This window comes from Panthera uncia (genome assembly GCF_023721935.1).
Source record: "Panthera uncia isolate 11264 chromosome A3 unlocalized genomic scaffold, Puncia_PCG_1.0 HiC_scaffold_11, whole genome shotgun sequence".
NCBI lineage: Eukaryota > Metazoa > Chordata > Mammalia > Carnivora > Felidae > Panthera > Panthera uncia.
The window spans coordinates 34,269,190-34,296,740 of NW_026057578.1; the positions used below are offsets into that span (position 1 = coordinate 34,269,190).

The following is a 27,551-nucleotide window of genomic DNA, read 5'->3' on the forward strand; positions in this document are numbered from 1 at the left end:
TTTTAATTTTTAAGATTTTATTTTATTAAAAAAAATGTTAATGCTTATTTTTGGGAGAGAGAGAGAGAGTGAGTCAGGGAGGGGCAGAGAGGGAGACAGAATCTGAAGCAGGCTCTAGGTTCTGACCTGTCAGCACAGAGCCCAGTGTGGAACTTGCACCCACGAACCGTGAGATCATGAGCCGAGGTCAGATGCTGAACCTACTGAGCCTCCTGGGTGCCTTGATTTTTTTTTTTCCAATAATCCCCCACACTCAGCTCGTGGTATGAACTCACGACCCCGGAATCCACATTCTCCACTGACTGAGCCAGCCAGATGCGCCTCGCTGATTTTAGATCTAGAAACTGTGGGTAGCTACTTCTCTTGCACTCAACACACAGTTTTCCCATGTAATCAACCAGTTTCAGGCAGATGTGTGTGTATGTGTATGTTTAAAACAGCTTCCATGTCTCAGCTTGTTATATTTGTGCTTTGAATTTTCAACTTAAATGTTCTTCCTGTGTCCTAGATACCATGTAAACTCTTGAAGAGAGTGGTCATTGGGGTGGCAGTAGTGATAGTTTATATTCTTCAGTGATTCCTTTCCCATTTTCTTCAGTGTTTTAAAGGAGAATGTCACACATTTGGTAATTGGAGTTTTACAATGTAGAACTCTGTTCACCACCTATATTCCACCATTAATATTTTATATCCTCACATATCCATCTACCTTTCCCTGATCCATCTCACTGTCTTAATTTTGATGCCTTTAAAAACAAACTACAGGCATCAGTTTGCATATTTCAACATGTTTATTTCAACTAGAGCTGAATATTTTTATGTGAAATTAACTTATGATGAAATGCACATGTTCTTTTTTTTTTTTTTTTTTATATTTTTTTTTGGGACAGAGAGAGACAGAGCATGAATGGGGGAGGGGCAGAGAGAGAGGGAGACACAGAATCGGAAACAGGCCCCAGGCTCCGAGCTATCAGCCCAGAGCCTGATGCGGGGCTCGAACTCACGGACCGCGAGATCGTGACCTGGCTGAAGTCGGACGCTTAACCGACTGCGCCACCCAGGCGCCCCAACACATGTTCTTAATTGTATATAAGTTGAGCTTTGACAAATGCATACACCTGTATAAATCAATCCCTGGCAGGATACAGAACATTACTGTCACCTGAGAAAGTTCCTCATGTGCTTTCTCAGCTTGTTTGTGCTTTTGTGACTCTTCCCCCACAAAAGAACTCCTTGATCAAATAAGTGATTGTTGATCAGTTTATTTTTTTCAGACTACACTTTGATCAATTTTACTTCATACACATTTACTCTCCTACTTTGAAATATAGATTGTATAACACTTTCTAATAAGTTAATATTTAGCTTATTTAGACTAACTCGTGCTATTTCTGATAAAAAATTAAAGTTTTAACAACAGTAAAGTAGAGTATCTGGTTTTTACTTGGCACGAATTACTTCCCAATGACTTGGTTGATTCTTCTAACATTATACAACATGGTTGGTGAGAATATATAAATTGAGATGTAGAAATCTGGAGGTAACCATATTCTAAGGTTCTTTGGGTCAACACACCTAATTTCTCTGGCCAGCTGTTTGCTGTGAAGATTTTATTTGAGGATATATTTACCTCCTCACTAAGCCTGATAGATGTTGGTACACTCTTCCCCCCCCCCCCCCCCCCCCAAATCTAGAGGCATTTTTATTTTACCTTTTTGAGTATAGTTGACATACAATGTTGCATTAGTTTCAGGTGCACAACATAGCGGTTCACCTCTGTACATGACGCTGTGCTCCCCACAAGTGAAGCTACCATCGGTCACCATGCAACACTATTACAGTCTCTCTGACTATATTCCCTACGTTTCCTGTACCTTTCATCCCCATGACTTATTCATTCCATAACTGGAAGCCTGTATCTGGAACAGAAAGCTTTGATCCCAGGACTGTCTTAACTCCTGATGTTCCATTTTTGTATGCTGTTGTGTCTGCTTCACCCCCAATACTTCACGAAGGACAGGATTGATCTGGATCCACGCTGATGTGGATACACAGAGCTGTGTAAAACCTCCACTGTCCAGATGGCAACTTGCTTGAAATGCCAGGTTCTCAGAATGACCTGTAACTAGGAAGCAAAAAAACACCCCACAATGTCTTTGGTGACAAAGAAGTGGTGTTTTAATATATACCCGAAAGTAGCCTAGCAGAAAGGGTATGGTCAAAATGAATGAGTTCATAAAGTTGTTCAGGGGCTATAAAGTACTCAAATGGAATTCTTTTAAAGTGCCTTAAAACTTCCATTTTTTATTTTTTCATTCACATTAGTCACTGTAACACACTTTAATGGAGCATGTGACTCATGTTCTGAAAGGCCATGTAGCGTCTTCAACTGTTACTTACATTTAGGCATATTTTGCTTTTTCAGTGAATAGTGAACTATAAGCAATGGGTTTATTCGACTGTTTTTGGCTATAAAAACCCAGAGTAAAACTGAGTTAGAGATATGATATGGTAGGTGCTCAGAAGCTTTTTGTTTTTTAGTCCTGCCCCAGAATACTCGATAGAAATTTATAGTGATTTTTTTAAAGGTACATCATTTAATAGGAAGTTTGCTTTCTTGCTTGTAAAGGCATGCAATAAAATATCCCAGCAGTTTTTAAAAGCACAATATATAACCCTTAGAACCAAATTGAACAAATACTCAACAGTTATCTATTCAAAAATTTAAACCAGGGGCACCTGGGTGGCCCAGTCAGTTAAGCATCTGACTTTGGCTCAGGTCATGATCTCCTGGTTCAGGAGTTTGAGCCCCACGTTGGGCTCAGTGCAGACAGCTCAGAGCCTGGAGTCTCAGTGGGTCTGTCTCTATCTCTCTCCCCCCCCTTTCCCCGTCCCTCCCCTTGCCTCTTCCCACCATCTCTCCCTCTCTTCTCTTGCTCAGTTTTTCCCTTTCTCTCTCAAAATAAGCATTAAAAAAATTGAAAAAAAAACAAATTTAAACCAGAGACTGGCTATATATCATTAGGGAGAATACAGAAAGTTAACTATCTATGTAAAGTTAACGAGGCCAGAAAAAACAATCCCTATATGCATGCTTACTCTATTGTTTTCCAAGCTACTTAATTTATTGTTGCTTCTTTCAGAGATGAAAGGACAGGAGTAATTTTGGCAAACACTTGCTGAAGTTAGTACTGATAAAATAACTCAGAGCCACGTTTTAAGAAAAATAAATTCAGCTTCTAAATCTAAGCAGCTTTCCCCCAGTAGGAGACTTCAATTATATCTTAAGATGAAATACCTAAGTAAGAGGTGGGCGGGGGGGGGGGGGGGAGTATGTGTGTGTGTGTGTATATAACTTGTACAAACGTGTGACAAGGTAGAGAATTGTGGGAAATGGTGGGGGACGTTTCCCCCTCTAATAATATCCTTCCCTCTGAAATAGAAAGAAATATCAGTGATCATGTCTCCAATCCTGCAGAACTCCTGCATTTATGATATGCTCATCCTCCCAAAAAAGGCTGCCATTTATGCAAGTTTTTATTATATTTTAACCTTCAATTAAAAGTTTAAGCTTCTAGGACAGGAGAGCAGTCACCAAACTCCTTTCTGTTGAGTGGGGTATCTTCCCCTTTTTCTACGTGCATCCTACCTGTTCTTGAAGGGTCAGCATGAAGCCCAACCATCTTGAAGCTTTTCTCACGTCAAATGTCTGCCTGTTCCTCCGTTTTGTGAGGGCCTATTATATTGACTTAAAAACCTTTTGGCATCATTCTTCAGGGCAGATAATTGCTCACTAATTATGGTATATATTAGCCTTGTCTTAATGATGTAAATTCCTCTGTGCAAGAGCCCTCTCTTAACGTTTCTTTTACATTTTCTACCTTTTCACCTTTTCTTGTTTAGTGTTTTGGAGAGCCTTCACTCAGTAAGTATTGTTGGCTGATTGTCTGAATATTGAGAGGCCACTTGTCTCCATGAATGTGATTAACTTCATTTTTCCTCTTTCCTATCAACTTAGAATTAATAGAAGGATTATTTTGAGGCAAAATCATTTGGCATTTTGTTTCTTTTTATCTTCATTTTTAACTTACCATGTAGTAGGCCATATTTCAGTAATAGTTTCAACATTCACCCCTTTTGGGGTGCATCTTATTTGGGGTGCATGGGTGTCCCCATTAAGCATCTGAGTCTTGATTTCGGCCCAGGTCATGATCACATGGTTTGCGGGTTTGAACCCCGTGTTGGGCTCCATGCTGACTGTGTGGAGCCTGCATGCGATTCTCTCTCCCTCTCTCTCTGCCCCTCTGCCCTGCTCACTTGTGCACATGTGCTTTCTTTCAAAATAAATACATTAAAAAATATATTAAACATTCACCCCTTTAATAATTCCTTTCATCTGCGAAGAACAAATTATTTTTCTAAGATAATTTTCCAGAATGACTCTGTAGAGCAGTTAAGCCCTATTGAATCTAGAATGTAAGAAAAATCGAACTCTGAAGTTCAGCTTCTGAATGACTTGGGAGCAGAGAATGTTATACACTTTGCTTTGTGTATTCTGGTCCGAAATGTAGGGGTTCTATCAGCAGCTGAGCTCTTTGTGTGGACATGCTTTGATGTGGTTGGGGTCTGAAGAGAAGCACTGAGCCAGAAAAGACTTACTGGCTTATCCATCTTCTTAGTCTTTTGTCTAGTTGTGTCACATGCTTGGATGTATCTCCCTGCCTCAAAAACCAATGACAATCAATGTTAAGGTCACACTTTGTCCTACACGGTGTTACTAGTTGTAACTTTATGCCAACAAATTTTCCGCATGTCCTAACAAATTAGGGAACCTGGCAAAACTGGGACTTGTGTTCCCTCCATTAGAGGAGGCATGTACTCTTGGGGAGGCTGGGTTGAACTCAAGATTTTTGTATTAGTTTCTTGTTGCTGCTGTAACAAATCGCCATGAATTAGTGGCTTAAAACAACACCGATGTATCATCTTAGAGTTCTAGAGACCAGAAGTCTAAAACCGGTCTGCAGGGCTGTGTTGTTTATGGAGACTCTAGGGGAGAATTCATTACCGTCTCCAGTTTCTGGAAGCTACTCACATTCCACAGTAGCTCAAGACCATGTCACTTTGGCCTCTGCTTCCATTGTCCTATCTCCTTTGATTCTCCTGCTTCCCTCTACCATTTGTAAGAGCCCTTGTGATGACATTGGGCCCACTCACCTCAAGACCCTTAACTTAATCATGTTTTTGAGGTCCTTGTTGCCATGTAAGTAACATATTCATAGGTTCCAAGAATTAGGATGTGGGCTTCTTCACAGAGCCATCATTCTGCCTACCATACCCTAAGTCTACCCCTTCCTCCCAGTGACACAGCTGTCACCCTTCAGGCTGTCACCTCTAAAGTGTTGGATAACTGCAATTGATTTCTGTTAACCTGGAATTCGATTTTTATCCAACAAATAAGATGGAAATATTTTCCCTGATATTGGTATATCTTATAAATGTTGAATAATTTTTAAAAATAGCTCTTCTTTCTCTCTTCACTTGACTTTTCTTCTGTTTTTATTTCAAGTGTATTTCAAGTGCTTTTCACATTGTGGTTTTCTTTTCATCTGTAGAACAAACTTCACACTCATTAAGCTGTTTCTCCCCTCCCTGGTCCCTTGACTATTAATCTCTCAAACTCTAGTCTTTTTCCCTTGGGGAATTTCTCGTTCTGTTGTGATTTGTGGTTCCCCCCCTCCCCACCTTTTCATGTAGTTTCTTCTTGTCACCCTCTGGTCCCTCCCTCACAATTCTTGTATCTTTGTCTTTTTCATCTGACAATAGAAAGTGATGTACATTTTGAACTTGCAACACTGCCATTTATCAGCAGAACATAGTATAATATCCGCTTTTGCTGATAAGAGAGTGGCAAAATTAATGTCAGAAATAAGCTGCTTAGTAACTTAAGAATTGAGGAAAAACCCATTCATATACAAAGGTATCTGAAGCAGGAACAATTTGTCCATCTTTTCCAAGAATTGTGAATATTTTCCTTTTTGACCTTTCTTGTTGTTGGTGCTGATAGCACAGCTAGTGAAATAAATTAGACCCCTTTTTGCTTTATTCATGGGTAAGGCTGTTCCAGAATTTTCACTGGTCCAAAAGACTAGAGCATTTAGCAGTGGTTTTCAAGTGTGGTTCTCAGGCCAGCGGCATTAGAATCACCTGGGAACTTGCCAGAAATGCAAATTATCAGGCTCTACTCCAGACCTACTGGATCAGAAGCTCTTGGGGTGGGGTTCAGAAGTCTTTGTTCTAACAAGGTCTCCAAGAGATTCTGATATACAGTCAAGTTGAAGAGCCCTTAACTATATTGTTTGGTCACCCTAGTGGGTGGGGGGTGGGGGAGAGGATGAACTCTTTTTGATCTCTTTCTAGATCATTTTATGTGTTTACTAGTCCCAGTGTCCAGGGATGTTGCTTCCTATAAACTATGTTTACTGAGAATATTTACAATTTCAGTACACCATCCAAAGTCCCTTTATTTTGTCTTGGAATTAGTAATCTGTGGGTTGGCATCAGGAAGAAATAGTTCTTACTTGGAGCACCTACCTACCTACAGGGCATAAAGCTTAGGGGGTATCAAAGTAAACACAACTCTCATTCCTGGAACCCCCTGATTTGTTCCTATCTCTGATACCCCTACTTCCCATCTTTAAAAATGTGACAGTTATCATAAGTGTTAATGTTTCAACTCCTTGAAATCTTTAAAATGAATCACGATGTTATTGCATATGGAAAGAGAAACTCTCTCTCCCCTTGCTGCTTCTGCAAAGTCCTTCAAAGTAAAATTTATATCTACCACATAAGCATGTGTTTATGGCAAATCAGGTCATCCATAGGCTTATCTCCAAATGTGGTGAAAAGTCCATGGGGACACTTAATTATATTGAACTATAATTCACATGCAATAGCGTGCATCCGTTATTAGTGTCCATTTTGCATTTCAAGGAGTCTTGACAAATGTGTGTACCAGTGTAGCCATGACCACAGTCATACAGAAAACTGGTTCAAGCCCTTTTGGAACCCATCCCTCCCAGCCACTTGATTTCAGGCAACCACTAGTCTTTTTTGATTTTTAGTCTTTTTTGCTTTGGTCGTCTTTATGCTTTTTCTGGGATTTCTTACAAATGAAAGGATGGAATGACTAGGCCCTGTGCATGTTCAGCTGCATAAGAAACTGGCTTCCCAAAGGGTTGAACTATTTTACATGCCCACCAGCAATGCCTCAGAGTTTCCACTGAGCTGCTTTGACATGCTGTGATATCAGACAGATAGAAATTCCGTGTTGATATCTAATGTGTATATATTCCTATTACACACGTGTGTATAACTGCCTGTGTGCATAAATGTGCAGAGAAATATGGATCGGTTTTATTGTATGAAGAACACCAATTTTGCTAGTAAATATAAGATCTTTCTATAGAACGTAAAATTCTAACCCATGAGCATATACACAAACTGTTACACTACGTGTAAGTGATTTCTGTGTCTTTCCCTTAATATGTATTTTTATCATTTGCTGGCTATTACTAACAGCCAAGTGGCAAACTTCAGAAAAAGAATAGCAACCCTAACACAAGAAAATTGTTATTTTTTCCCCTCCGACTTGGGAAAAGGTAAATGTTCTATGAGTGTGGTATTCGTTTAGTTGGGTATAGCTGAAGCCTCCAGTACTGCATGATGCAAGGTGCAAGAACCTAGTAGATACACAGTGGGCAATGGGGTGCAGATGAAGGAAACTGAGGAAGAATGATCCTGCAGGGAACAGGAGGAATAGACTGGCAGCACGGAAAAAATTCTCAAGGAGGCATGTTCAGGACCCAGGGGTCAAATGAGGATGGAATGAATGGATGCAGCCGCCGTGGAGACAGGGAGACTAGATTTACACACATGTCGTCATGACACTGAGAAGAATGTGCAGAATATCCAACAGAAGTAAAAGCAACATGCTAAAAGGGAAGATGGTGACTCATTCTGTAGCTGAGGTGGAGAGGAGAAAATTGAGGAAAGCTTCAGGAAGAGCAGTTAGCAGTGGAACAGAATGAATAGAGTAGTAAAATGAATTTCATCTGTATGTGTGAAATGCTGGTATTGTTGAATACTGTTCCTAGAGGGTGGGAATAAAAAATAATGGTGGGGTGGTCAGATTACACAGGATTGCGTCCTAAAGGTATGATGGCTAGTTAAGCTGCTGCTGTTAATTTATGTCACACAGTGAGCAGAGTCCCTGGAAACGGCCTGAGACAGGGGCAAGGTGCCGGTATAAATTTCAGTGACTCATCTCTTGGGTCTAAAATAGCAGGCTAGAGGTCAAAGTGTAGTAAAGGAAGGAAGTCTTTGTGACACATGTTCCTCTCAAAAGCAAACTTAGACCCAGCATACGTAATGCAATTTCTCAAACGGGTGTAGAGAGATTGAGGTGTGCGATGGGACTTGAGCCTACATCAAATCTGTGTTTTCCATACAGGGACATTTTGACTTTTTTCCCCACTGGTCTGCCATTTTCCAAAAGACTTTAGGTATACCTTTGGGCATAAATATATTCTGTTGGGATACATGCAAGGGCTCAGAGACTCTTAAGGGAATAGCTGTCGAGGTTTTTAACTTCATATGTGCTCTTTGCTAAAGTTGATCTTCCTTAGAATGCATTTGCTTTCTTTTCTCCCTTTTTACTGAAGGAAGGCATTCCTCTTGTCTTCTTGGAATTTTAATATGGTATGTAGTCCTGTAATGTGAAACATCCCAAGTGCTAACCCTGAGGGTGCTTTGCTTATGCAGAATTCAAGACCTATTCATCAGTTGATGGGTAATTAAAAATAAACTTTAGGGCACCTGAGTGGCTCAGTTGGTTGAACATCTGACTCTTGGTTTTAGCTCAGGTCATAGTCTCATGGGTTTGTGAGATCAAGCCCCGCATCGGGCTCTGACCTTATAGAGCATAACCTTCTTGGGATTCTCTCTCTTGCTCTCTCTCTGTCTGTCCCTCCCTCTCACACACTTTCTCTCAAAATTAATAAATGAAAACTTAGACAAACGAATTTGATGATGGACCACAGTCTTTGGCTTGAAGCTCCAAAGGAGTTTAGAGATTTCAGTGCTGTGGCTGCAGCTACTCTTCTACACTCCTCTGCTTATTTAGGCTAAAAGGATTTATCAGCATTTGTGTATAGAAATAAAAATTGGAATACAATTGATGCTATACCTTTGTTATCTTAGCATTAGGGAATATTTGCCCATGAATGTGTGAGTTAATTTTTTAAAGCTCTATGTATCATGTCAAGAGGTACATTTCAAGTCCAGTTTTACTCTTTAATAATTATTGACCAAAATGTTGTAATATTTATGTGATTTTTTTCAGCTGTTTACTGGTAACTGTATAACTCCAAAGAAATTACTTCATTCGTAGGGGCTAAATTCAAATTAACCCAAAACTTAAAATTCTAAATGATAGGCCTATTTTTGGTGGGTGTAGGGATGTATAATAAATAGTTCAGTCAATAAAATACTTGGAATAAAGATCAATTCATTAGGATAAAACTTGCAGAAGTAGAATGGAAATGTGAAAAGGAAATGATAAAACGTGAATGTTAAAGAACTTATTTTTAAATTATTTTTAAATAACCTTTTAATAAGTACCAATTCACTATAGGATTTAGATTCTTATGGCTTTGAGTGATATAATAGCTATTTTACTTAAAAGTCGACACTTACAACATCCATTGTTGTAATTGCATTGTTAACTCTTGATTATACGATGAAAAAAATTAAGGTATTAACTTAAAATTGACTTTTAGTTGCATAGTTATTTCTAGGCTGTTCTAGAGGGATAGAAGTACAGATTTTTGAGAACCAATGTTATGGGTAATGGGACATCACTGAAACATTTTGAATTGGGGAACACCTGACAAGATTGATGGCTATGAAGAGGTATTCTTCTAAGTAGACGATGGGGAGGGTGCATCTCAAAGGTTGGAGGTGATGAGAGACTAGGAGCAATAAAATAATGAGTAGGATTTAACAGAATTTCAATGAGTGATGTACCATTTAGAATGTTTCTCACAGCAAAGAACTTCAGTTTGGCTCAAATAACAAAATACTTATGTTCCCTAACAAGAAATCTCAAGGTAGAGTGACATCTGTGTTGGTTAACTCCATGAATTACAGTTTATATGTTATGCTTGTGTCAAAAAATGGCAAAGGTCTTAGGGGCCACCATGAATCGCTTAGACCAATCAAGACTTATATCCTGGACCTGGGGCTGGAGCACACCTTGCCTTGAAGCACATGGCCTTAGAAGGACAGTGTAATTAAGTGAAAACCAAATTGAGGTTTGTGGCAGAGGAAAAAGAGGTAAAGAATTCAGGGGAAATCCCAACCTTTTAAATTTATTTTTTATTTTTTATTTTTGAGACAGAGACAGAGCATGAGCAAGGGAGGGGCAGAGAGGGAGGGAGACACAGAATCCAAAGCAGGCTCTGGGCTCTGAGCTGTCAGCACAGAGCCTGATGTGGGGCTCGAACTCACAAACTGTGAGATCATGACCTGAGCTGAAGTCAGATGCTTAACCAACTGAGCCACCCAGGCGCCCCCGGGGAAATCCCAATCTTGGGCACAGCAGAGAGTATAGAGAGTGGGCACAGTACATGACCCAGGATTCGGAGTCCATAGGATTTAGCTACTAACTGCATGTGGAATATAAATTGTTGGGATTAAGTTAGGCATGCCCTTTAGGTTTCTGACCTGGTCATCAGATAGATTATGGGTCCATTTAATGATGAGAGTCAGAAGGGTGGGCAGATATGGTAGGCAGAGTAGTGCCCCCCACCAAGATGTCTGAGTCTTAATTTCTAGAATTTGTAAATTTTACCTTACTTAGCAAAAAGGGTGTTGCAGATGTGATCAATGTTAAGGACAACCTTGATGGCTGGATTAGCCTGGATAATACAGGTGGTCACAATCTCATCATTAGTCCTTGAAAGCAGAGAACCTTAACTGATTGTTGTCAGAATAAGAACATGAATGAGAGCAAGAGATTGAACTGGAATGTTAGAAGACATGGCAGGAGAAATCCAAAGTATGAAAGGAACTTGGACTTGATTTAGGATTGCTGGCTTTGAAGATGGAGGAAGGGAGCCAGGAACCAAGAAATGTGCATGGCCTCTAGTTGCTGGGAATAGTAAGGAAACAGATTTTTCCCCTAGGCCCTCCAGAAAGGAACACAGCCCTGTGGGCACCTTGATTTTAGCTCAGTGAGACCTCTGTGACACTTCTGGCTTTAAGATAACAGATTTGTGTTTTAAGCCACTAGGTTTGTGCTTTTCATTATGGGAGTAATAGAAAACAAATGCAGCTGGTTTGCCCAGGTTTTCCACTGAGGAATGCATATTTCTTCAGTAGATCCTGAATTAGATGTGCCAAAGGTTAGCAGTCTAGGGCTGTGGGCATCTAGTCTCTTGATGTACATGCTTGCTTTAGCAAAGGAGAAAACAGAGTTATGAAGGAGCACTTTATTTGAAGCTTTCTTGTTTTCAGTGTTCTATACTTTGTCATCTTCCTCGAAATTAGGATTTGGCATGGATAACCTCAGGTTCCCTTCACCTTGAAAATTTTGAAGATCTTTGCCTTAGATAAAACAGAACACTTCCCTACCCAGTATAGTCTACTCTCTGTTGAACATGAGGAAAAGAGGGAGAAGTACATACAAGAATTATTGGGGAACATAGGAACATAACATTCATTATAAAATCTGAGTGCGGGCCTCCAGTGCCTTGTTTAGAAATGTAGTATTCCTAAATGTTAGACATTAATCAACATGGGCCCTGGAATTTTTGTGTTGAAATCACTCCTTTTACATCAAGGTAAGTGAAACATAAAGTTCTGAACAGAAACCTGTGTTGTCCTAACTAGCTAAGGGGCCACATACCCACCATCATGAAAATCTGTGTGTTGGCATCATTGTGGATTATTCCATCACATGATCCGGGGGAGGTGTCGAAAGTGTTCCCCTTCACGAGCACTGTTATTCCTTGTTCAGAGATTTTCAGTATCATAAGGAGAATCTACCACTTGACAGAGAACTGTTGCCTTATAAAGCTGATGCTATGGTCTGAATTCCCCAAGTGGGGCAATTTGTTAGGTATAGGATAGGATCAGATTGTAGAGGATAGCAGTGGGGAGGAATGCACACCAAAGTCCGTCCTTTAGGGCCACTCCTTGCCTTATCCCTGTTTAGCATGAGTACTGCTCTGACCGAAAATCCCATTCTGCACAAGGTTTTGAAAAGGTAGAATGTCTAATACAACTTCTGTCTTGAACACAGAGATGGACACTCTTGCCAGTCTGAGGGGTGGACTGCAGTCACTAGGGACATGAGGGTCCTACTTCATTGTTGTCAACTCCCCTGGCTGAAGATCCCATTCATACCCATCCTCACCCATTCGAGGACTCCCAGATGCAGATTCTGCAGGGGGAAAAAGGACCATAGATTTCCTAACAATTATCTCATTGACAGGGAGTCTGTAATGTGATTCCATCTGGATTAGCTTTTGCTCTTGTACCCTGGAAAACTTTGTTTAATAGTTATCTAAGCACTTGAGCAATAATTGAACAAATGTCTTTGAACTTGTTGTCCAGACCTGGGCTTGCCAAATGCTGTGGTGAGACTTGAAGTGGTTAAGTCCACCATGAATGAACCCCTTAAGCTGCAAGGCCTGTATGTTTGTGCCTGATTGTGTTGCTGGGAAAAGTTCTTTGGAAATTATGACCTTGACCAGACTTTGAATAGCTGATCAACATGAGGCCATGAGAGGGGCACTTGGGTAGCTTAGTAGGTTAATTGTCTGATTCTTGGTTTTGGCTCCAGTCATGATCTCTTCATTTGTGAGATCGAGCCCCGAATTGGGCTCTGTGCTGACAGTGTGGAGCCTGCCTGAGATTCTCTCTCTCCTCCTCTCTCTGCCCCTCCCCTGTGTGTGTGTGTGCACACATGCATGTGTTCGCATGCTCTCTCAAAAGATGTGGCTGCAGGAGAAAGATCCACTTAATGTCTCTAAACAGACTTCTAGTGTCATAGGGCATTGGTCATAGGGGACTCCGTGGTAAGCCTTGTCTTCTCTTGCTCTGCCAATCACTATTCAAGGTGTACCACCATCAAAAATGTTTCCTTGAAGACTGTTTAGTAATATGTTTTCCCCTACACTTTCTGGGTCTCTGTTTTAGTCATTTCTGGCTGTTTTAAAAAGATAGATTGGGTGGCTTAAACAACAAACATTTCATATCCTTCTGGAGTTTGGGAAGTCCAAGACCAAGGTGCTGGCAGGTTCAATGTCTGATAATGTTCCTCTTCCTGGTTTGTAGATAGCCATCTTCTCTCTGTGTCTTCATATGGCCTCCCATATCATGTGGGGAGGAACAGATCTTGTGTTTCTTCTTTATAAGGTCACTAATCCCATTAGGAGGCCCTAGCCTCATGACCTAATCTAACCCTGACTCTCTCCCAAAAGTCCCACTTCGAAATACCATCACCTTGGGGACTAGGACTTCAGCATATGAATTGTAGGGAACACAAACATTCAGTCTATAACCATCTCAGTAGAACAAGAAAATGAGACATTGTTCTGTAATTTTTTTTTTAAGCATAACGCTAATACACTATCCTAAAAGGATAGCCATTTTGGGGGGTTTTTGTTGCTATAAGAAGGAGGTTAATATTAATAGTAGTGGGACTTGGGAATTACTTTCAGATCTTGAGCCCATATCCTGAAGTGATTTTGAAGAAAAGAAAAGCAGAATAAGTCACTGATTTTTTTTATTAAAAAAATTTTTTTAATGTTTATGTATTTTTGAGATAGAGAAAGAGCATGAATGGGGGAGGGTCAGAGAGAGAAGGAGACACAGAATCTGAAACAGGCTCCAGGCTCTGAGCTGTCAGCACAGAGCCCGACACGGGGCTCAAACTCACAGGGCGTGAGATCATGACCTGAGCCGAAGTCGGAGGCTCAACCGACTGAGCCACCCAGGTGCCCCCCCCCCTTTTTTTTTTTTTAAGAACAGTCCTGAAAATGGTGAGGGGCATGTGTGGGGTGCCTTTGTTTTGTTCTTTTTTCATAGCATCTCCCTTCTAGCCTGGCCCAGGGTAAATGTTCAACAAACACATTTTGTTTGAATGAATCGATCATAAGTGGGAGTGGTTTACAGCAATAACTGGTCGAAGAGCTATTTCTTTAAATGCCATTCAGCTTTGGGCGCCATGCTTGGAGCTCACTGCATGAAAGTAATGGGTTAAAGGTTCTTTCTCATCCTTCTGATATCAGTCACTTGGGACTCTAACAGTTAAGAAACTCTTTAAAGCTGGCTGGTCTGGAAACAACATTAGGTCGTGCAGAAGTACTTAAGGGAGGCTTGTTTTTCCTTTTTTGTCTAAAAGTGAAGGCTGGTGGGAACTTACTCAGTCATCCGTGAGTCTACCCTCAGATTGTACCTCTGCACCCTGTGGGTTATTACAGAAGATGTGTTTGTGGTATTTATTGAGTACATACTTGGGCAGTTTACCGACTTGACTCTAATAACCAGTGACAGGAAGCTTGTGGCTGAGGTTCAGATGAACAGACAATGGAGTTGGCCTGTCATACCCCATGAAATGAGGTTTTCAGGGACTGGGACTGGGGTTTTCAGTTTTCAAAGCAGGACCAGTTGGTCACCTGGGACTGAAATTGCTGCCCTTTGCTGGCAGGCCATAAGGGGCTGACCTGTGTACTTCTTCCCACCCTGCCATCTCCCCTGAGTCCTGTCTCTGCTCTGAGGCATGGTTGGGGGGAACAGTTTGAGGGTACATGTGAAGGGAAAGAAAAATGGGACTCAGTTTGAGTCACATGTAATTGCTCATTTCAAATTGTATTAATAAGGAAGAGTATGTTTACTGAGACTTGAAGCTTTCACTCCGTGGGGACATCAGAACCCATCACCTCATTCCTCAGGGGCCAGGGAGTCAAACTGCTTCTCTGCCTCACAGCAAAACCAAGATGAATCTGTGTGTCTATTAAACTGCAGTGAGAATAGGGTTCAGAACCCCTCCTGCCCCTGGAGGTTGTTGTTCAAACACAGGTGGCTTCTACTTGCCAGTCTAAGTACCTCTTACAGCACAGTGAGGCTGGGGACTTGCCCATTCCATGAAAATATGCTATGTTATTTGTGCCTTGACCAGGATGCCCCTGAGTTTGATGGGGTGACTCCAGATTGGCTCATGGAGCCCATCTCTGACGATGCAGTGGCAGGAAGTTTTCTTGGCCACATTTCTTTCCTTCAGTTAGTGCTGTGAGGGATAGAATAATGAAGGGACTGGTGGGGCCCCTCCAGAATAAGATCAGGGAGGCAACTCTAAGGTAGAGCAGGTAGCATGGGCTGTGATATCCCAGAGGAGGTAGAAATTCTTTCCCATGACCACAGGTAAGGTAAGAGAAAGCTCTTCCAGATTTTTTTCTAGTGTGTGTGTGTGTGTGTGTGTGTGTGTGTGTGTGTGTGTGTTTTTTTTTTTTTTTTTTTTTTGAGAGAGCGAGTGCAAGCTCGGGAGGGGCAGAGAGAGAGAGAAAGGGAGACACAGAATCTGAAACAGGCTCCAGCCTTTGAGCTGTCAGCACAGAGCCTGACACGGGGCTCAAACTCATGAACTGTGAGATCATGACCTGAGCTGAAGTCAGATGCTTAACCAACTGAGCCACCCAGGTCCCCTTCTGCCAGATTTTTAAGGTTAAGTTTTGGAGCAGTAGCAAAAGGGACCATCAAACTGGAGATATTTATTTTGATAAGAATGCCGGTCTAGTCTAAATGATTATTTTTAAGCTTTCTTGTTTGTAATTGCAATTGGAGAGTGGTGAATAGTGTTTGAAATGTTTTCTATGGTTTTTGGAAATACTATATGTAAATGTTTAAAGTTGTATGCAAATTAGGGAAAATGTAATCTCACTTTCTTGTTCATATGCACTTTTGAGAAACATCTTAATTTTGAATTGGACATCTTGATCTATCACTGGTGAGTCTTAGGCTGAGCCACATGAAATTGATATTTTTGTTGATCAAAATGACTGAGTAATAATTTCATATGACTCATCCTAATATATTTATGCCCTTGGTCTTTCTAGATACGTGTAGATTAATCTATGAAGCTATTACTCTGTAGCGAATGTATTAATAAACCAAACAGTCTGCTTCGACCCCTCCCTGCTCTGTAATTTTTGCCCATTCAGATTTTTCTTTTCCTGGGTTTTAAAAGGGACAAAGTTAATTTCAAACCTCTGATGCAGCTGGAATGTACTAGAAGATGGGAACTTTCAACGAAGGGATGACATTGATGGTAGAAGGCATCCTTTTCCACACCATGACTCAAACTCCCAACACCTACTGTGAGGATTTTGAGGGCAATCCTTGGTCATGGATGTTCACATTGATACGGTAGCAATGGGCAAAAAATGGAAAAGGGATCAGACTTCTTTATTTCAGTTCAGTCTTTCCTATTTGGGTATATTGCCTTATTTGGCTCAGAATGAGCCTCAAGGTGTGTGTGTGTGTGTGTGTGTGTGTGTGTGTGTGTGTGTGTGTGTGAGAGAGAGAGAGAGAGAAGAGAGAGAAGAGAGAGAAGAGAGAGATGCTTTCTTCACCTTAGAAAGCACTTCCTTTGAAGTTCTAGGTGAAACACTCCCGGTGTGGTGGATACCATGTCATGATGTCCTTGATGAATGTGCTGTGTTTGGGAAGCCATCCGTAGTTTTAATTCTAAAAATAATTCAGACTGGTGACCTTACTAGGATTGTGGGTTTTATGTTGTTTTGAAATTTAGTATCAAAAGAAAGCATTTGAGGGTTATCCTGTTTCAAAAAAAACATTGCCATCACGGACTGCTTTATGGGCTGTAAGGCACTTTTCTGAATTATTGCATACACATGACACATGCTTGTATGTGCTTGCCTTTATTAGCAGAAACAGTACCTTGGTGGTCACATGTGTTATTTTATGTAATGCTTACTCTAGTACAGACCACTCTCGTTTTTCTGTTGGAACAGAGCCATATGTAGGTGAAACTTGCTGACCATAAATACTTTGCTTCTGTGACTACACACTTCCTGGACTGGAATCCCTTATTAAATAAATAGCAGGTGCTAAATGGAAACCTAGAGTTTGAATGGCAACCTTGTCAAGAGATTTTGGGGGTATTTATACTGAAATTTAACAAGGGCGTGTTACTCAGTCTTGCTCCTAGAATCATCCTTCACTCCTTCCTTTCTCTAATCCACATGTAGTACGTTGTATGTTGTTGAATGCTGTCTGCTTTACCTTCCAAATGTACCTTTTTTTTTTTTTTTTTTTTGAATACCATTTCCATTGCTGTCACCCTGGTCTGGGCCTTATTCTCCTTCACCTGGATGACTGGCCTCTCTTCTTCCAGGCTCACTTCCTGCATCCCCACTCCTGCTGATCTGTTCTCACCTTAGCCAGAGTGACCTGTTAAGTATATGTCAGACCCAGTCCCCCTCTTCCTAGCATCCTCCAGTGAGTCTTCCTCTTATTCCTAGTACAAGTCAGGATCTTGACCATGGCCTCCTAGGCCTGCATGGTCTGACCTCTTGTCATCACCATTACCTCATCCCTAGCACCCTCAGCTCAGCCACACTGGCCTCCAGGCTGTTCCTTGAACACACAGGCATGCCCTCATTGGAGGGTCTTTGTGTTGGCTGCTACTCTGTCACTAATGGGCTTCCTTCCCCTCTCATCTCCTTCGCTAATTCCTTTACCTCCTTCAAGTCTATGTACCTTCTTATTTTTTCTTAAGTTATTTTTTAATGTTTATTTTTGAGAGAGAGCACGAGCGGGGGAGGGGCAGAGAGAGAGAGGGAGACACAGAATCCGAAGCAGGCTCCAGGCTCCGAGCTGTCAGCACAGAGCCTGAAGTGGGGCTCAAACTGAAGGTCCATGAGATCATGACCTGAGCTAAAGTCGGAGACTTAACCGACTAAGCCACCGAGGCACCCCTATGTACCTTCTTATTAACCTCCATCCTGTTCTCTACCTTTTCTTTCTTCCATAGCGCTTTGCATTTTTCAGATTGCATAATTTAACTATTTATTGGGTTTAGTGTTTACTTTCTCTCCCTTCTCTAGAACGTATGTGCCACCCTGGGGGCAGATTTTGTTCAGTGAAGTGGCCTTAGGATCTTGATAGCTCAGCCTGACCCCCACCAGAGGTTCAGTAAATATCTGTCAAATAATTGAATGTTCACACAGGGTGATGGATGGGCCCTTCTCATCCCTTCACTATGAGTACTTCTTTTTAAAAATCCGATTTAACAGATCTTAAAGCCATTTCATATTGTTTTGGCTTCAGACTTCGTATTTTACATATCCAGTAATGAGATGGGTCAAAAGAAAGTTTAAAAAAAATAGTATTTGTTCTAACCCATTCTTGATTACTCTGTTAATGAGAGCTTAGCCTCTGCCAACACAATCTAGGAACTTCCATTTGGTTTTTAGAAGTTTTGATTGGGGTGAGGCTCTGTTCGGGAAGGGACTGTTCTAACATCTGTGGAAAATAATCCCACACCTTTAATTCTACTTCTCTGAAACCAACTGATAAACCGAATAAAAACGTTGGACATTGTAATTTTATAAAATGGCTTGAATAGTCCCCGAGGTCATGGTGTCATTTGAACTCACTTTCTCCCCTTTCTATTTGTGCCTCCTGGGTGTGGGAAGACTTGGGTGGTTTAATAGCTGCTTCTCTCCCGCTTTCCGTGGGATGGTCCAGGCCCTCTTTGCACAGACCCGCTGTCTTTTCTCTCTGCCAGGTTCCTTCTACGTCCAGCTAGGAGTATTTAGTTATCTTCAGCTTCCTTTAGCAACCCACGTATGTAGGTCAGTTCCTTCCTCTCCAGCTAGGCTGCCTCCTAGGAAGGTACAGGGAAACCCAGGAAATGAAGCCATCACAGCTGCCTCTGAGCTTGCTGTTTTAGCCATCTGCTGGTCCTTTCAAAGTGGACGGGAGCCACTTGCCCCCAGGTCTTCAGCCTTCTGTGCTCTGGCCTCAGTGACCCTTCACTTCCTGCCACTTCCTTACAGGTGGCCTGTGTTCCCACCAAATGGGAAACTTGCCACTTCAAAGACACAGGCATGCCTGTGTGGGTGTGCTCACCCTCCAGGAAACATCAGGGCCACCTTCCACTCCACACGTTCCTTGCTTCCCGCCCACCCCCTCTCTGGAGGACCCCATTACATTTTGTGTTTCTCTAATAATGCCCAAAGTAGCAGCCTACTGTGGTCATGGTGTGCTTCAGTCCAACAACACAACTGTCTTAACTTCCATTCCAGACTGGAGACCCTCTGAGGGCAAGGACTGTGTGTGCTCGATTCTGTCTGGCCCCGTGTGTAATGCCTTGCTGTATTTGGTAAGTATTTCATGGAATCTTGGAATGTTACTGATTGGAGATAGTATACTGAACATAAAAACATTGTTCAGGCTGGGATTTCTGGAACTGTCCTGATGTATAAATTTTCGGTCCCTTTATCTTCCATAAATGTAATTGTATTTTTCCAACAACATGCACTGATGTTTAATTTGGAGAACTACAGTTGCCATAGACCCCAACTAGCAATTTAATCCTTCATATCTGTCTATTGTGACTGAAGGAAGTTTCAAGGTGGATGAGCTAGGCTCCCTTTATTACCTTCCGTGCCTTTTTTTTTAAATTTTTTTTAATGTTTTATTTATTTTTGAGACAGGGAGAGACAGAGCATGAACAGGGGAGGGTCAGAGAGAGGGAGACATAGAATCTGAAACAGGCTCCAGGCTCTGAGCTGTCAGCACAGAGCCCGACGCGGAGCTCGAACTCACGGACCGCGAGATCATGACCTGAGCCGAAGTCGGCCGCTTAACCGACTGAGCCACCCAGGTGTCCCACCTTCCGTGCCTTTGTCATGATAGCATTAGGGAGTCCATTTGGGAATTATTATTAAAGCTCTGTTTTCATACAAAATGGGTTATGAATACAGCCTTGGTAATAAATCTAAATACATACTTTTCCCCACTCAGACTAGAAGCTATCTCTCAGCCAAGATGCAGTACCTCTACTGGGTAATATCCATACATCCAGTTATTCATTTCAGCAAATATTTGAGTGCCTACTATGTGCCAAGTACCTAATATGGATAAATCAGTCAAAAGTTCCCACCTTCAAGAAGCTTGCACTCCAGGAGGTAGAAGGTGGCAGAAAAAACCCCGAAGTACAATGACAGGTGTGCTGGATAGTATGTGCTGTGGAGAAGAGGGGGAGGACCGTGCTGAGCGGGAGTGAGGGGAGCTGCAAATTAAAACAAGATGATTGGCGGAGGCCTGAAGGCAGTAGAATAATGAGCCCTGAGGATGTCTATAGGAAGAACATTCTAGGCAGAGGGAACAGTGGCTGTGTGTGGGAGTGGCTCATCTAGTGCAGGAATGGCAAGGATACAGCTCTGTGGTAGGGGGTGTGGGGGAAGGGGACTACCTGTATTGGTGCAGGTGGAGGGAATTGAGACCACTTCAGTGCCCTGTTTGTCCACTTCACTACTGACATTCTGAGCTGGATAATTCTTTGTGGGTGCTGTCCTGTGCACTGCAGACTGTTCAACAGCATCCCTGGACTCGACCTGTTAGATTCTAGTGGCGTACCCCCGCCCTCCAAGGGTGATAACTAAAAAGGTCTCCAGACGTTGTCAAATGTCCTCTGTGGTGCAAAGTCACACCTGAGTTGAGAACCAATGCTTTAGACCAAAGTAAGGAACTTAGTTATTTGGAAGAGTTCTTTTGTTTTACTTATTTTTGAAGCTTATTTATTTTTGGGAGAGAGGGAGCAGGGGAGGGACAGAGAGAGGGCATCCCAAGCAGGGTCCATGCTGATAGCACAGAGCCTGATGTGGGGCTCGAACCCACGAACTGTGAGATCATGACCTGAGCCAAAATCAGGAGTTGGATGCTTAACTGACTGAACCACCCAGGCGCCCCAGTTCTTTCATCTTAACAAGACTTTTCTGGTTGCTATGATGAGAATAAATGGATTAGGGACACAGCCAGGAGGGGGAAACAGGGGAGGAAATTCGCAAAAGTCCAGGAGGGAGGTGAGCACACCTAGAACCAAGACTAAGGTGGGCTAGGGTTGGTGAGGAGTGATCAGATTTGGGATATTTTGAATGAAGAGCCATCTGGATTTGTGACAGACTGGATATCAGGTGTCAAAGAGGAGTCAAAATTAGCTACAAGGATGTGGGCCTGAGCACAGAGCTTGCAGATGAGACCCTGGTTTCTGGGGGACATCTTGAGTTTTGTTTGAACATAAGACATTTGAGAACATTGATCATCCTGATTTCTCCCTCACAAATACCCCTGGGACGTGGGTATTCTCTCCTTTTACAGTAAAAGGACGCTGAAGTACACAAAGGTTATTGTTGACTATACAAAGTCACATAATCTCTATAGAACAAGAGAATTTTAATCCTGAAATGTCTACTTACCCCATAGCTCCTTGATACACTTTAAAGTGCTTCTTTATGGTTCCAGAAGTCCCCAGCATGAGATCATAATATCGTATACCCCATAGAAAGTAACTCAGCAATTGTTCATGGAATGAAGTTCTGCTTAAATGCTAACATTTCAAATGGAGACCATCATTTCTTTTGCATTTTGTACAGGCAGGATTGAAAGCAAACTTTAGAAATGATTTTGTGTAGTAAAACAAGCCACCTGGCATATTAGGAAATAGGGTTTGTGGGTTAATTGGCTCTAAGTCACCATTTCTCAGTTTATCCTGTTGAGCACTATCAGTTACTTTCCTGGCCCATCAAGGGTCCTGTGGTCATTTGTGTTTGGCAGCATGTCCTGGGTCCTTCTTTTGGTGATCTACAGTGCACATTAGGGGACTGCTTCTCTTCCTCCCCTAAGATGTATTAAGCATCTCCTAGGCCCAGGTGCTGTTACACCATTTTTCTACCTTGGACGTATTTCTACAGGTCTGCCCTAATCATGGCTGTGTCCCAGCATCACCTCAATCTGTATTTTCTCTCAAATAGACACATCCCTGGAGCTTAGGTATGGTACTAGCAGGCTGTTTAAACCCCTTTAATTTTTCTACCAAACTCTTCTGACCTGTTAGCTATGTGCCCATCAGACCCCCGAGTGATGAACCTGAATGGATTTCTTGAACTAGATTCTGAGGTCTTTTGCATCCTCTGGCATCTAAAAGAAGGTTCTTTTTCTCTTTAGTTATATATTGTGCATTTAAACTATGGGACCCAACAGGGTAATTGCAACACTGGAGTTGTCAGCAGTTTGAATCATGGAGCAGGCGGTGGGGAGCTGTGCGCCATGATTGATTCCTTGGGTGTTTGTAAAGTCTTGAAGGTGATGTGAACTGAACTGCTTTAAGAGGTGCCCCCAGGCCTCTCTGCTACAATAAGTTATGTAGTCTTGTGGTGGCTTAACCTAAAACAAGCTGCTGCTGTTTCTCTTTTCTTTGAGAATCATCACTGCCAAGGGAGCAGTGTTAGGGGGTGTCTGATAGTTTATCTTTGATGAGTTCTTGGTAGGGCCAACTTCATGGGCATAGGACCTGTGCAGTTAGACAGAGCCCAGACTCAGGCTCTGTGTTTGGTTTAACACTCTCTTGTCACCATCTTGAAATTCCTACTAACAAAGGGCATCATGCTTTCCTTTGGCAGTGGGTCCTGCAAATTTTGCAGCTGGTCCTGATCCTAAGAGCTAGCCCCAGTTCTTGACTTCAGAGCTTCCAGGGCTCACAGAGGTGTAAGGATTTTGCATCTGGAGGGCATTTAAGACTGACTTTCAGTGCTAATCTGCTGCTTTTTACACACTATAGTTTAGGGTTTGAGAGTTGCCATATCCATTAACTTTGGAGAAAGAACATCTTTCTAGATGGTGGACCTGTTCAGAGGAATGGCTGTCATAAATGGCAATGGTGTTCAAAAGGAAGCTATGTGAATCCTATGCCGTTCTCAGAGTCAATGTTCTGGCTGAAACAAGGGCTAATCATCTGTATATAAAACCAGCTTTTTAGATGGGACACAGGATGCTTCCTGATCAGCAGCATCATCAAGGTAAAAGTTAGCCATGGCAGTTCATTCATTCCATAAATATTTACGAAGCACCTATTATGTGCTGGGCACTGTGCTAGCAGGAGGGGATGGGTGGGATCTTGAATTTGAGTTCCCTCCAAGGCTAATCCTGTGACAATACATTTGAGTGCAAGTCATTTATTGGAAAAGCGATCCCAGGAAATTCTGGCAGGAGAGTGAGGAGGTGAGACAAAGAAATGAAGGGATTCAATAAAGGGTGTGTTATCATATTGGTTATCTCTGTGGGCAACTGGGACACAATCCCACAGCAGACCTCTGGAAGACCGTGAAGAACAGGCCTTGGAATTGTCCCATAGAAGGACTTGGAGGTTGGGTATTTACCCGCTAACCGCCACTTGTCTTTGGCTGAGGGCTGTCCCCAAAGGCATTTTTGGCCTGCCTGTCTGTGCAAGGATGAACACAGCTCTTGGCCAAAGAAAGGTTTTAGGCAAAGAATCATAAGCACTTGGAGGAGGCAGCTGTGAGTGAGTACAAGATGGGTGGGTGCTGGGGGCGAGGGGGTAAAGCATGACAGAGTGAGACTGCCATTTTGGATAGGTTTGTAGAGGAGGCCTTCCTGAAGGTGACATTTGACCAGAGACCTGAATGAAGTTTAGGAGCCATGTGGATATCCTAGGCAGAGGGACTAGCAAGCATGAGGACCCTACACAGCAGCGTATGAGGGGGGTTGAGGAAGAGTGTGGAAGCCATTTTGGATGGAGTGGGATAATCAAAGGGGCAGAGGGGTAGGAAGTGAGGTAAATAGGGTACGCAGGGACTTTGGGTTGTATTCAGATTATATTGGGAATCCATTGGAGAATTCTGAGTAGAGAAAGGACATGATCACATTTAAGTCTTAAAGAATGGTTATGCCTTCTGGGTAAAGAACAGACTGGGGAGGGGATGGGGAGAAGCAGGACGATGCTGCTGCTTGATTGGAATTCAGAGTTCAGGGGTCTAGAGTCTCTTGGGAGGACAGATGACTATGGTCTATTAGGACAATGGTATATACATGCGGCCCAAGCAGCTGCATCCAGACTTACTTCCGTGTTCCTGCTGTAGGCCTCAGCTCTGGATTTTTGTTGGCTCTGAGAAGCCCTGCCACTCTGCCCCTTTCGTGGTCCTGGGTCTCCTTCTCACCTCAGTCTGCTCTGCCCTTTTCCAGCACTGCTGCCCTTAAGTGCTTCCCTGATATGCACTCTTGCCCTTGCTGTGCCCTGGCATACGGTTTCTACAGGATCTGAAGATCTTACCAGAGCATTTACGTTTGAGCTGCTTTTCTCACTTTTGTAATTCAGTGTATTGCAGCTGAGCTTTTGGGTTTTTGTTTGTAGCAAAAGGATTCATGCAACCAAATTCCTCACCTTCTTAAGGAAGGTTGGCTCTATTGGCTTGCTGCATCACACACTATGGAGGCTCTGAGTTACCAACATCTGACTTAGGAGCAGCAGCAAAGGTGCTGCCATGGCTTTGCCACTCTGCCAACCTTGGCTCATCTTGAACACTTGGGCTGGGAAGGAGATAGTGCTCTTGCCTAGGCCATGGTAGAGCAGAGTTGTAGGAGACACCACCAGGGGAGGGGCTGGGAAGTTCCATAAACAGGGCTTGAGTGGCCATGCCAGGGATTCCTCAGGTGTGGTCCCCATCTTTGTGGAGTTCACACTCTGGACACCCTTCATGATGCTGCTCACTGAGGCCAGCTTGGTAGATCTGAAGGGCCCCACGGCCCATCATTCTGTTTCCTCTCCCCCATGGAGAGAGAAAGGAAGGGTGGGGGGCCAGTTGACCTGCTCATAGCAGCCATAACATGAGGTACTTTCCACTTAGTTTATCCAGGGTGATAAAATGGCAGCCGCTGGAAAGGAGGTGGTGGTTTTCAACAGGAAGCTCAAGAGACCAAAGAGAAAGTAGAACCAGAATATGTTTGGAATTTTTGGCCTTGTGCAATTTCTTTTTTGTAAACAAAAAGGAATGGAGAATGTCTTTTTTTGTTTTTTCAAGAATGAGAGGCATCTATCAAGGAAAAACAGAATTCTAGGATCGTAAGGAATACCTACTAGACAAGAGATGAAAATATATTGTGATTTTTGGGAGTTTGGTTTTCTGAAAACTTGGTAACTTTGAGATAGTATTTGGCCATTTGGTTGCTGGGGTTCTTGATGATTTCTTAAATAATGTGGCTTCTTTTCATCTATGTCCTGGGTTTTTGCTGACATAGACCTTTAATCAGAATACTAAAATTTTCAAAAGCAAAATTATTTTTTTTCTGTAAAGTGTGGAAAAAGTATCCTTAAGCATGAATTTTTTTTAAAAAAAAAGTTTTATATTACTCTTACGTACGCTCATTTTTAACTTGGTATTTCTTTGTGTTTTTAAACAGATAAGTGAAGACATAACTGCCTTTAGTAGGATTGTGAAGTAAAATGTAAATTTTCACATTAGAAAAAATGATTTTTACTCGTCTGCTGGAACAACAAGGTGAAGGGTGTTGATCATGATAAAATGTTTGATAAAAGGACTCCAAAATCACTTGTCTCAATACCATATAGGCATTCTTATCAAAATATACATTATAAATGTACCCCTACTGCAAAACCACTGAAGGGTGAACTCAGGAGGGTTTAGCTACATTTTTCTGTAAAACATGGTTTTGCATACCTTAAAATCTACATGTTTTACCATTTCCTTCCATTCAAGTTCATCATTGTTTAAAAAAACTGAATCTCCCAAGTCATCCTAATGGAATTTGCAGTGTTCGTAGAAGGAAAATGTGTCAAAGACTTGCGAATTATGAGACTACGTTTGCTGGCTTGTTTGGCAGTTATTCCATGCGTTGTCCTCAAGTTCATTAGGAAAAATATTTTACTTGTTGGTGTCTCTCTGTGCACATATGGAGTGTAAACTTTGACTTTCAAGGGATGGCAGGATCCTAGGATCACAGGAAAAAAGTTGGGTTTCTCTCTGGGAGCTATTTTATTTTCAGTTCAGTTTTAGGTTCGAAAAATAGGTTGAAAACAAAACCCAACAATTCCTAGCCTAATGAGAATTCAGTGGGTACTTGCAATTTGTATCAACTGTCCAGTTATTTATAAAATCAGAAATCAGATTCTTTTCAGTGGTGTCTTGGACCGGGCTTCTCACACTTTAATATGGATACGAATCACCTGGCACTGTTAGAATACGGATCATGCTTTTCATAAAGCTTCCAGATGGTGCTGATGCTGCTGGTCCGTGGGCATCCTTAGAGGAGCAGAGTCTTAGGACAACTTGATTTGGGACCCATCTTGCTTGACTGTGGGGCCTGGCTCTACTTGGGGGGGGTGGGGGCTGACTGCTTTGGAAAAAAGATTTCAGAGGTAAGTCAGCCTGAAAAATTTTCCAATGCAGAAAACCCTTTTCATACAGACATCACTGCGGAGTGCCTGTCTTCCCAGAAGCAGTTGAAATGGAGAGATGTGGTAAAGGGGGAAATGCTTGGTTTTTGTTTGTTTGTTTTTGGTTTTGGTTTTCTGTTTGAAGTCTGGTTTTGGAACCTCTAAACTACTGTTTCTCTGCCCAAACCCACAGTTATCCAGGGAGGGGTCCTCAAAGCTTGGAGATCCCTGAAGTAACTGATTTGCATTCGCAGTAGAGGGCATCAATTGTTTATGACCTCAATTGGAAGCCCCTGAGACTTGATTGGGAATGCCAAAAGCAGAGGTTACCCTGTTGATCAGTGCGGGGCGCTTGATGTTAAGAAAAGTACTGGTTGAGATTACAGAGGAATTTCAGGTAGTAATTACAAAGGCAGCAGTCTCTTCTCCTTAGCAACCATCTAAGCAAAGGGAGCAGAAGCTTGGAATAGCAGCGGTCCCTACAGAGAAATCTGTGTGCAGACAGAATCAAAAGCAATTGGATCAAGTTTGCACTAATGACTTTGGGGACTAGAGTGCCCTGAGAATGGAAGAGGAGGGCCTTATTATCAGGGGTGACCTCAAATTTGCAATTACAATGACTGTTGAGCATATAAATGGACACCTGGGTGGGAGGATTGTGTAGTGTGGGTGGTACTCAGTGAATTTCTTTATCTTGGACTTTGGATGGAGAAAAGTTTTTCCTCTGCTTCTCACAAGCTCAGTAGTGACAGATGGTTCTTATTTTCTTGCTGGTTTCTGTTCCCAGAGGAATAAAGTGGGAATTGATGTTCAGAATTCAGCCTATATGAAGATTCTTGCATTGGGGTGGGCAATTTAGGAATACAGGACATTGATTGTGATTATTAAACCAAGACAAAGAAGGGCTGTAGAAGGTTGTGGACTGGTCCTGTGACCTTGAGCAGGCTGTTCTCTTTCTAGCATTGTTTTACTGTAGTGAGGGTAATAATTC

At 42.2% G+C, this 27,551-nt stretch overlaps 1 protein-coding gene across 5 annotated transcripts in view; it reads left to right on the forward strand.

Annotated features, from left to right (window-relative positions):
- PLCB4 (phospholipase C beta 4) overlaps positions 1-27,551 on the forward strand; it is a 423,595-nt gene that overhangs the window by 113,880 nt on the left and 282,164 nt on the right. For 4 of the 5 annotated variants that reach the window (XM_049651127.1, XM_049651128.1, XM_049651126.1 and 1 more), the window contains exon 2: positions 19,395-19,471. The exons of the other annotated variant lie outside the window; for it this stretch is intronic. The gene's annotated coding sequence lies outside the window, so the exon portion shown is untranslated. The remainder of the gene's footprint in view (positions 1-19,394; positions 19,472-27,551) is intronic. 5 annotated transcript variants of the gene reach the window in all.